General features: G+C 41.1%; 1 pseudogene; it reads right to left on the bottom strand.

Moving 5' to 3' along the window:
- LOC117283218 overlaps positions 1–618 on the bottom strand; it is a 50,274-nt pseudogene extending 49,656 nt beyond the window's left edge.
- Between the last annotated feature and the right edge of the window lie 9,637 nt (positions 619–10,255).

Genomic DNA, 10,255 nt, shown 5'->3' with positions numbered 1-10,255 from the left:
AAAAAATTAAAAATAAGAGGAAAAGAAAAACAAATTGAAGAGCCTCTTTCAGGGTATATCTCTGTTGTCACAATAGGCAATGTGGGCAGCATGCGCAGAACTAAGTCAATCAGTGTCAGCCAGCCAATGGCACACCCCTGAGTTTCAGGCTGAATTTTGGCTGCAAGGCCAATGTTGAGCTCCGGGACCTCCTGCGGGGTTGAACTCTGCAAGGTTGTACTGCAGGTTCCCTCTGCCCTTTCTCTGAAGATACTCCAAGATCTGATGGAAGGTGGCGCTCCCTCCAATTTACCAACTATGGAGGTCTGATGTGCCTTTATCACAGTTCACTTCTGTTCTCTCTTCTGGAGCTCAGTAGAATGGCCTTTATGACTACCTGTGCCTCTGCAGTGTGGATGCAGGTACAGGCACAATGAGGAAGCCCAAGAGCATGGACGGGGGAGAGAAGAATGCTGCAGAGGTGCCCATGTGGCGGGACAGTCTTCTCAGGTCTGCTCCAATGAAGGCCTGGGGCACGGAAGGAGGGGGAGCAGCAAGCTCCCCATGCAGCTGGGCAATCCGCAAAGGCCTGCTCTGATGAAGGCCCGAGACGCTGGAGGTGGGTTTAGTGAATCTCATCAGTCTTATGTTATTCTTCTTTTCCTCTTCTAGCAGATGCCAGATTCATTTCTTGTGGCCTCTTAAATTTTTAAGAAATTTTTCTTTTCCTGCTTACTAATTGCAACCCTGTCTTCTGTGTCTGATATTCTATCCTCGCAGTGGCTCATTCTGCTGCATATATTTTCAACAAAGTTTTTAATTTGCTGGATGTCTGTTTGCATCTGCTTAGTGGATTTCATTTGTTTCCTATACTTGGATTCCATCATGTTATTGAGCTCCTCTACTTTTTTTTTCTGTGTCTGCTCTATAATTATGAATCATGTTTTTTCACAATGGACACAATCTCTGTTGTTATCTGAGAAATTATTTCTGAGGTTATATTTTCCAGATCCTCTCTCATTGCCAGCTCAGGCAGTACAGGATTTTGCATACCAGATTTTTACATCTCATTTCATCTTGGGGTTGCCTTTGGTGATCTGGAAGTCTGATTTTGAGGCTTATTTAAGTATTTTCTCATTTGAACAGATGCATTCACCTTTGCTTCTTTGTTCACCCAATGGACTTCCACTGTCAGCATGCCTTAGAGTCTCGTTCTCTTCGCTGCTCACCCCTGGGCCAATTTCTGAGTTCAGAATGATGGCCTTCTGGATCAGTGTTCTGCACTCTTGTCAGAGAGGGTTTCTGCTGCTAAAATTGCATGCTTAGCCATCGTATTTCAGTGGGCCTCTGGCCGGGGCCTGCATGCCTATACAGCTGTTGTGCTAGTGGGCTATTGGCTGGGACCTTTATGCCCAAGCCACTTGTGTCTTGACGAGACCCTGACTGAGGCCTGTGCTTCTGTGCTGCTGTGGTCCAGTCAGGCTTCTGACTCTATTTTTGTGTTCTTGATAAATGCCATTTTGAATGTGATGGGATGGAATCTCCATGTAGCTTTAAGTTGCATTACTCTGCTGTTTGAAAAAATGTTGACTAGATTTTCACGTACATATTGGTCATTTGTGCTTCCTGTTTTGAGAAGTGTCTATTTAGTACATTTGCCCAATTTTGATTTGGGTATTTTTGGTATTATGGCTGTTGAATTTTTATACATTCTGAATATTAATCCAATATCAAAAATTAGCAAGTCAAACATTTTCTTCCACTACATAGGCTCTCTTTTCAATGATTGATTAATTGATTACTGTGCAGAACCTTTTTAAACATTTGATGGAATCTCATTCATTAATTTTTGCTCTTTGTGGAGTTATTGTAGTATTATTCAGGAAGTTGCTTTTATGTGGATGTCTTGAAGGTTTTCCCTACGTTTTCTTCTACCAGTTTCAAAACTGTACGTCCCTATAATTGTCTCTCATTTATTTGAATTACTATTTGAACGAAGTGATAAGGGGAGTCCACATTCAATCTTGCATATGTGAATATACTGTTTGTTCAGCAATATTTGTTTTGGAGGCTGTCTTCTTTCCAATATACCTTTTGGCCCTTTTTCAATCAGACAACCCTGTCCATCTGAGTTTGCTTCTGGGTCTTCTATTCGGTTCCCTTGGTTTACATATACGCTTTTCTTAGCAGGGTCATGTTATTTTCATTACAATAACTTTGCAGCATATTTAGAAATGGAGTATTATGATATTTCTAGCATTGTGCTTTTTGCTCAGGATTGTATTGACCATTCTGGATATCTTGTGTTTTTTTTTTTGTTTTTTTTTTAATTTAAATTTTGTTGAGTTTATTGGTACATTTTAGGGATACAGTACAGTTACATTCATTGTTGGGATCATGTACCTTTACATGGCAAGTCTTGATTCTCATTTTTCCCCTTACCTCTGCCCTCCCTTCACCCCCTCCTCCCCTCCCCATCTACAAACACTTTATTTTCCTCTTTTCATGTGAGAGAATGGATCTCTTGTGTTTTTAAGTGAACTTTATAACATTTTTTCTACCTCAGTAAATAATACTGTCAGTCACTAGAGGAAAATTGAGGCCTAATTTGCCTCCGCTGTGAGCACAAAGGAGCAAGGCTGCACTCAAGAATATTGGCATATCACAAGTTCTAAGGAAATATTAAGATACCTGATGTTAAATTGTTTACCAGAGCATTTACAAATGGATTTGGAAAACAGATGAAACTTATGTTATGCTGCTTGCTTGTACCGGTCCTTGGGTGGTTAAAGGCAAGAAGAGCTTAATTGGGTGGAGTGTGCTCCTCTACCTAATGAGTGGCCAAAGACCCTTGGCTGCCTGAATGTTAAACTGACTCTTTGTCTCTTTGTCCTTCATCCTCTTTAGGCGAGGGTCAGGGAGAACAATATAGCAAGTCTATGTACCCAAACAAGGCTGTCCAGGTGTGCCAGGCACAGGTGGTCCCCCAAAGTAGGGCTTGGGACACTGGCATAAGTACAGAGTAAGATTGGTATTTTGGGGGTATTATAGTGAATCTGTACATCATGTTTGTCATACATCTCTGTTGTAACTATATCACATGTTCTGATATAGGAAAATAGAAAAACTTTCCATCTCTTTGTGTCTTCTTCAGGTTTTGTCTATAAGAATTGCATAATTTTCATTATAGAATATTTCCTTAGATTTATATGTAGTATGTAGGGATTTTATTATTGATGTTTTTATGGTGTTTGCCTAACCATGAGCTTTACTGTTTTGCAGAAAAACCTATTACTTTTAATAAGTAGATTTTGTATCTTACCCATTTGCTTAATTCACTTATCAGATTTTCAAATTTTTCTGTGCAGCTTTTAGGGTCTCCTTTTTCTTCCTTTCTTTCGTTCATTCTTTTATTTATTTATTTATTTATTTTTGGTACTGGGCATCGAACTCAGGTTCTGGCACTTGCGAGGCAGGCAGCGGCACCACTGAGCTAAAACCGCAGCCCAGTGGTTTTCTGAGGTAGTGATAATCCACTTTGTCAGCTTCTCTTTGTATCCTTTTTCTTTCTTTTCTCTTGCATTTGCTCTGTTTAAAAATTAAACAGTTATATCCAGTAGGAGTACTGAGAGTGAACAACCTTGTCTCATTCCTGATTTTAGAGGAATGACATTCTGTTTTCTCCATTCTGTATGATATTGACTGTGGTTCTGTTGTATATAGACTTTATTATTTTAAGGGCAAATCCTTCTATATGTCCTTTCTCCAGGGCTCTTTTTTCTCATGAAGTGATGTTATATATTGTCATATACTTTTTCTGCATCAAATGTGATCTCAATGTGATGTGTCTACCTGATTCTGTTCATGTGTCATATTAACTGTATTGATATTCATGTGTTAAAACACATGTTCATTCCTGGAATAAAACCAAGTTTGATCAAAATATAGGATCTTTTCAAAGTGTGACGTTGACTTTTGAAAATGCTTGTACTGTTGACTTGGGAAAAGGGATTATTGCATTTTTGGTGTATGCAAGACAATTGTATGAGGTTAAAAAATCAAATTATTGTGTTTATTTTGAGATTAAGTATGGTTTAAATTGTATTTGGTTGTCAAGTTAACAGGGTTAGAATAGGAAGACTAAGACTATCTGTCAACTTCACTCGCTGTGTGTCAGGGTCGTTTGTAGTGGTTCGTGAACACCGTATCTAGTCTCTTTTTTGCTGGTATTTTTCCACTGTTCTTTTTCCCAGGGATACCATGTGGTAAGATGTTTTCCTCTGAAGACATCCAACCATGGATTGAATCCCCTGAAACCGTGAGTTAAATTAAACTTCTTAAAATTGTCATGTCAGATGCTGCATCCCAGCAAGAAGAAGCTGACTAGTGCAACACACTAGGTTGAAAGTCGTGTGTTGTGAGGGCTTTCAATATACAGTTCCATGCCCTCCTAGTCTGTAAGGTTTCTATTGAGAAGTCTGCCTTTATTCTGATGGGTTCTTGAGTATAGGTCACTTGGATTTTCTCTCTTGCAGCTTTTAATAAATTCTCTTTGTTCTGAGTTTTTTTGGCATTTCAAATAAAATATGATGTAGAGATATTCTCTTCTGGTCATTCCCATTGGGGCTCCAAATATCTGCAATACTTGTATGCCTATATCATTCTCCAGATTTGTGAAATTCTTGCTATTATTTCAGCAAATGTGTTTTCTATGGCAGTCCCTTGTATTTTTACTCCTTCCCTTGAGACCTATAGAGCTTAACTTTTAACTTTCAGCATTGTCCCTGAGATCCTGTAAATTTGACTTATAGGTTCTTACTTTTCTTTTATTATCATATGTATGATTTAGCTTATCCAACTTGGTGACAAGCTCCGATATTCTTTCTTCTGTTTGATGGCATCCATTGATGAGATTTTTACCTGAGTTTATATTTAACATATTGAGCTTTTGATATCCAAACATCTATTGGGTTCTTTTACAGCATATTTATCTCTTTACTGAAATTATCTGTCTTAGCCAGCACTGTCTTCCTTAATTTTATCAGTTGTTTGTGAGTTCTTTGAATTCCCTGATCATTTCATCAACTATTTTTAAAATACTTTATGCAGTATTCCATCCAATTTGATATCTTTAATAAGTTACAGGGAATTTATTGTATTTTTTCCTCTTAAATTCTTTTAGTGGTCCATTTTAGATATATGGTACATTTACATTTATCACGGGGAACTTGTACCTTTACATGATGTATCTTACTTCTTCTTTTCTGCCCATTCCCCTGCCCTCCCTGCAACCCCTCTACACCTCCCTATTTGCAAAAGCTTTGTTTCCATTTATTTCTTTTTGCATAAGTTTTTCCTCTAACTGCTTTCATTTCACCAACCCCTCTCACTTCCCCTACCCCTTAGTAACTTTTCTTCCTATTTCACATTATCAATTAAATATTTTCATTTTTATTTGCACTTGCAGTTTCTCATACCAGAGAAACTATGTGGCATTTACACATGTGGGTCCTATTTATTTCACTTAAGAGTTTGGCCTTGGGCCTGCCGTGGTGGTGCAGGCCTGTAATCCCAGCACTCAGGAGGCTGAGGCATGAGGATCAATGTGAGTTCGACACCAGCCTGGGCTATATAATGAAATGCAGATCAGTCTCAACTACATAGTGAGACCTTGTCTCAACCCCCCCCCAAAAAAAGATTGTGCACCCATTAACTATAAGTGTCTCTATTTCTCATTATTTAAGGTTGAAGAGTACTCCATTTTCTTAAAAAATCACATTGTCTTTATCCATTCTCCAGTTGATAGGCACTTGAGCTCTTCCCAAGATTTAGCTATTACAAGGTGTCGTGCTATATACATGGGTGTGCATATATAGCTATGGTATCATTCTTTTAATTCTTTTGGAAAGTTAGCCAGCAGCAGCATAGCTCGGTCAAATGTGACCTCTAATCCTAATATTTTGAGATACCTCCATATTGATTTCCACAGTGGTTACACAATTCTGCACTCCCACCAAACATAGAGAAGGGTTTTTTTCTCCCTAGAACCCCGCCAAAATTTGTTATTGGTTCATGTCTTGGTACAACCTATTCTTTCTTTGGTGAGATGGATTCTCAGTGTTGTTTTTTTCTGCATCTATTGAATGAATATTGATGAACAGTTATTCATATATTTATTTGCTGCTTTTACTTCTTTGTCTCAGAAATGTCTGTTCATTTCAGATGCTCACTTTTCAATTGAGTCTTCACATTTTTCAGGGCTGACTCTTAGAGGTGTTTATATATTCTAGATAGTAGTCCTTTCTCTGAGGAACAGATGATGAAACATTTTTCCCACCTTGTAGGTTGTCTCATAGCTCTGTTCTTGGTTTCTCTTGCTGTGCAGAAGCTTTTTAAAAAGATGATATCCGAGTTGTTGATTCTATGTGATAATTCCCACACTGCAGAGCTTTTGTACATAAACTCTTTTCCAATGCCGATGTCTTCAACAGTTCTACCTAGTTTATTTTCCTGCAAGTTTATTGTTTCTGTTTTAATATTTAGATCTTTAATAGACTTTCATTTTAGTTTAGTGCAAGGTGAACTACATGGATCTAGTTTTTTTTTCCCCCAGGTACTGGGTATCAAACTCAGGACTTCACAATTGCAAGGAACAGCACCACGAAGCTAAAACTCCATCCCAGACAGGGGTCTAGTTTCAATCTTTGGCAGGTTGAACCCAGAGCTATTGCATTCTGCATGTCTGTGAATCTAGTGCCACTTGTGTGATGGCAAGGTCAGCCAACAGATTGATCAGTACTGACTCCCTATTTATCCTTGCTGCAAAGGATTCTAAGTGCTTGGATGGTTAAGCGCTGTCATACAAATCCCACAAAACCAATTCCCTGGGTAACCCTTCTTGAGCAGTAGGCCACGGGTCACACTTCTCAGAGCCAAGTCTTTCACATTTGCATACTGTAGCCTGTGAAGGATGGGGTGTTGCTGATTTTTCAGATAGCATCAAGTCTTCTTTCCTATTGTGCTGATGTACAGTACTTTACTTATTTAACTTCTAATATTTAAGCAACAAAACTCTCCTCAGCCAAAAGTTCACAGGCTCCAACTATATAAGTAGCTGCTTCTGTTGATACCCAAAACTTTTAAAATCACTCAGCTATACTGTTTGCTCTTGATTTATAATGTACAGCTCCCACCAGTACCCATGCCACAGCCTGAGAGGTGGGCAGCTTTGAAATTCCTTCTCTAGATTAATTAGTCCACTCCCCTTAAAATCAATGTCCTACAAAGTCACAGTGCATGAGCAAAATGTAGACATCTTTCTTTAAATCATAACACACATGGTGTTGAGTTCAAATGCCAATGGATTCCATGTACCCCACTGAAATCTGAGCCTGATCTTTACAATATATATTTGTATCTAGATGCTGGTCTCCTAAGAATCATAATCTCCCATGAACCCATCTTACAGATTTCTAGGGCTTCTAGAGCTACTATTTTCATCTCAAACTTTCCAAAATCCTCCCACAACCCAGTTCCATAGACTTCTAAACCACATTCATATGTAGTCACAAAACTAACCTTACTCATGGTGGAAAATCTGTCTTAATATTCTTTCCTCCTCATTGAGCTAAAACAGCCCACACCCACCAATTAGATGGCTTTATTTTGATGCACATTTATTGTCTGTGTATACCTGGCACCAAGGCAGATATTGCATAGTGGAAGGCATTGGGCAGTGGAAACCTTCTCAAATCATGGCAGTTAGGAAGGGGAGAGAGAGAGAGAGAGAGAGAGAGAGAGAGAGAGAGAGAGCAATGAAGAGCTGGCAAATGGCAAATGAGATATGTCTTCTTCCAGGTCGTGCCCTCAGTGACCTACATTTTCTTTCCAGACTGCGTTTCCTAATATCAAGTCAGTTTATATCTCCCCAATGAATCTGTCACCACCTTAGAAAAGCCCTGTCTATGTCCACACGAGGACTTTCGGGTACTTTCGTCATGTAAACTAAGACAGTTTCCAAAGATACTGCTTTCTCGCATTTCTTTCAAGGGAAAATTGTCCTTTCCTTTCATACCCTGGACCTCAGGGTCAGAAGGTGGGACAGTACACCTCCCCTGTGCACCACTGCAACCTTGTATTTTCCTCTCCCTTTCAAAAGCAGCCCTGCATGACAGGGCTACTCTGCCCCATTCCCTTCCAAGAGCTGTCACCTGCAAGTGAGCCAAACTCTCTTCTGACATGAAGCCTTTGTTGGCCCTCCTACTCCTACCTCGCATGAGGCTCTACTTGCCATGTTACAGAGGGATCCATTGACACTGACCTCCTCTCTTTGGTTTCTCGTATCCCCGTCCTTTCTGCCTTTCAGCTCTCTCCATATTTATTTCTGTGAACTCCTCCCTATCATCTAATAAGATCCCCACCTCACTCAGAGCTGCATTTTGTGCTTCATGATGAAAGAGCTCTATGCCAGCAAAAACTAGCAAACGTGTGAGTTTCCAGCCACAGACTTAGGAATTGGAGGTGTTTTAGATGATTTGCCAGCACTTCTTGGGTGGAGATGGCAAAGGCCTTTGTCTTGCATTCCCATGACAGGATACGAAAGCTAGAGTGGACTCACCTGTCATCTGTGGGCCACTGGGGTGTGCAAACTCTGAGGGCAAACTCCAGTTTGGTGAGAGGATGCCTTACAACCATTTATCTTTTATGGTTTATTTGTACTATAGGGACCTTGTGCTTGTGAGACAGTCAGCGGCACCACTGAGCTAAATCTGCAGCACTCAAAACCATTTCTCAGGGTGCCCGAGTCTCTCTCTTGGTGGTCTAGGTAGCCTAGTACCAGAAGTCACTCAATGCTATTATGATACTAGTGTTGGGAGGCCTAGAAGGACTCTGCCAGCCTTTCCCCAATCCTCCCTGTGTGGCCTTTTAGTGCAGGCAAACAAAAGATAGAGGGCCAAGAAACAAAATTTGATTCTGAAAAGGACTCAGAAAGTTACTACAGCACAGTGCTGTTTCACAGTGTGGCAAAGATATGCAATCCCAGTACTTGGGAAGATCGGCAGGAAGATTGCCCTGAGTTCCAGGCCAGCTTCGCCTACATCAGTGTGTTCAAGGTGAGCCTGAACAGCACAGCAATACCTTGTTTAAAAAAAAGGAAAAAAAGGCAGTATTTTCTGTGTACCTAATATGGCCATGCATGCCTTCATTCTGAATAAAAGAGCACTGATTAACAAAGAGTACTTTCCTCACAGGTGTGATGGACATGTCTGATGGTATTTTTAAGACTTGGATGTGCATCATTCTGGCTACATTGTTACTACAGCTGAGAATACTGTGAGGCTTCTTCCGAGTCTTTGCAAAGAAACACTTTATATTGCTTGCAGTTTCCTTCACTTTCCCATCTCCCTCTCCTCTCCCCTTTGTTTCTTCCAGTGTCTGTGTGGAACCTAGATGGAGAGGGCAAGATGCTGTCCTACTGGACTCGAATGTTGTGCTTAGAACAAAGGAAAGAAATTATGTGACGGGCCTTTTAGAGAATTTGGACTTCTGATGCTTTCTTGTTTATCTGCAGGACTGTGGTCTATGTTTGCCTCTCCCAATGCTTTGTCCTGTTCAAGGTGAAGTGAGACACAGGGTCATCTCCCAGTCGAAAGCACCAGGCATCATCAGCTAAGCAGAGTGTTGCAAGACTTTATTCCTCGGAACAGGAGGGAGGGAGGAGGGGAGGGAGGAAGAGACAGCTTTTGAGGGCCATATCAGTGGAACATCCAGGGCCTGGGATGCATGTGGAAGGGTGGTGGCAATTCTGCACCTCCTGCAGACCCTGACCAGGGTACTGCCATTTGCCCCTGGCCATGGGGAGGTGGCAGGGCTGCGAGCCATTCGTGGACCATCATTCTCATCATCACCTACAGCTCCCCAACACATTCAGCAACCCTCTACTGCAGACCTTCTTCAGGAGGCACAACAGGATGCCATTGGCCACTTTAGCCCCAGGAAGTGGCTTGGATACAACCTGAGGTCGGGGACTGGCAAGGATCTATATCCCCATCTTTGTGTCCCTAAGATTGGACCACCTGTGTGACAGGATGGGTAGGGATAAGATTGGCCCAAAGGCACTTGCCAACCCCAGAGAGCTCAGAGACAGTGGATGGTCTAGCAGAGTGGCCATTTTCCCTGTGGGCATCGTGGGGATGGTCCTGGTTCACTGGGCAGGCTCAGCGACACCATGGGCAGGTCCAGAAGCCACGTAATGGTTTCCGGATCTGAAACCATA

Source organism: Fukomys damarensis, unplaced genomic scaffold (genome assembly GCF_012274545.1).
Source record: "Fukomys damarensis isolate Sample0158 unplaced genomic scaffold, DMR_v1.0_HiC HiC_scaffold_39, whole genome shotgun sequence".
NCBI lineage: Eukaryota > Metazoa > Chordata > Mammalia > Rodentia > Bathyergidae > Fukomys > Fukomys damarensis.
The sequence above is the reverse complement of the archived record's forward strand: the minus strand, read 5'-3'. Positions and strand labels throughout refer to the sequence as shown.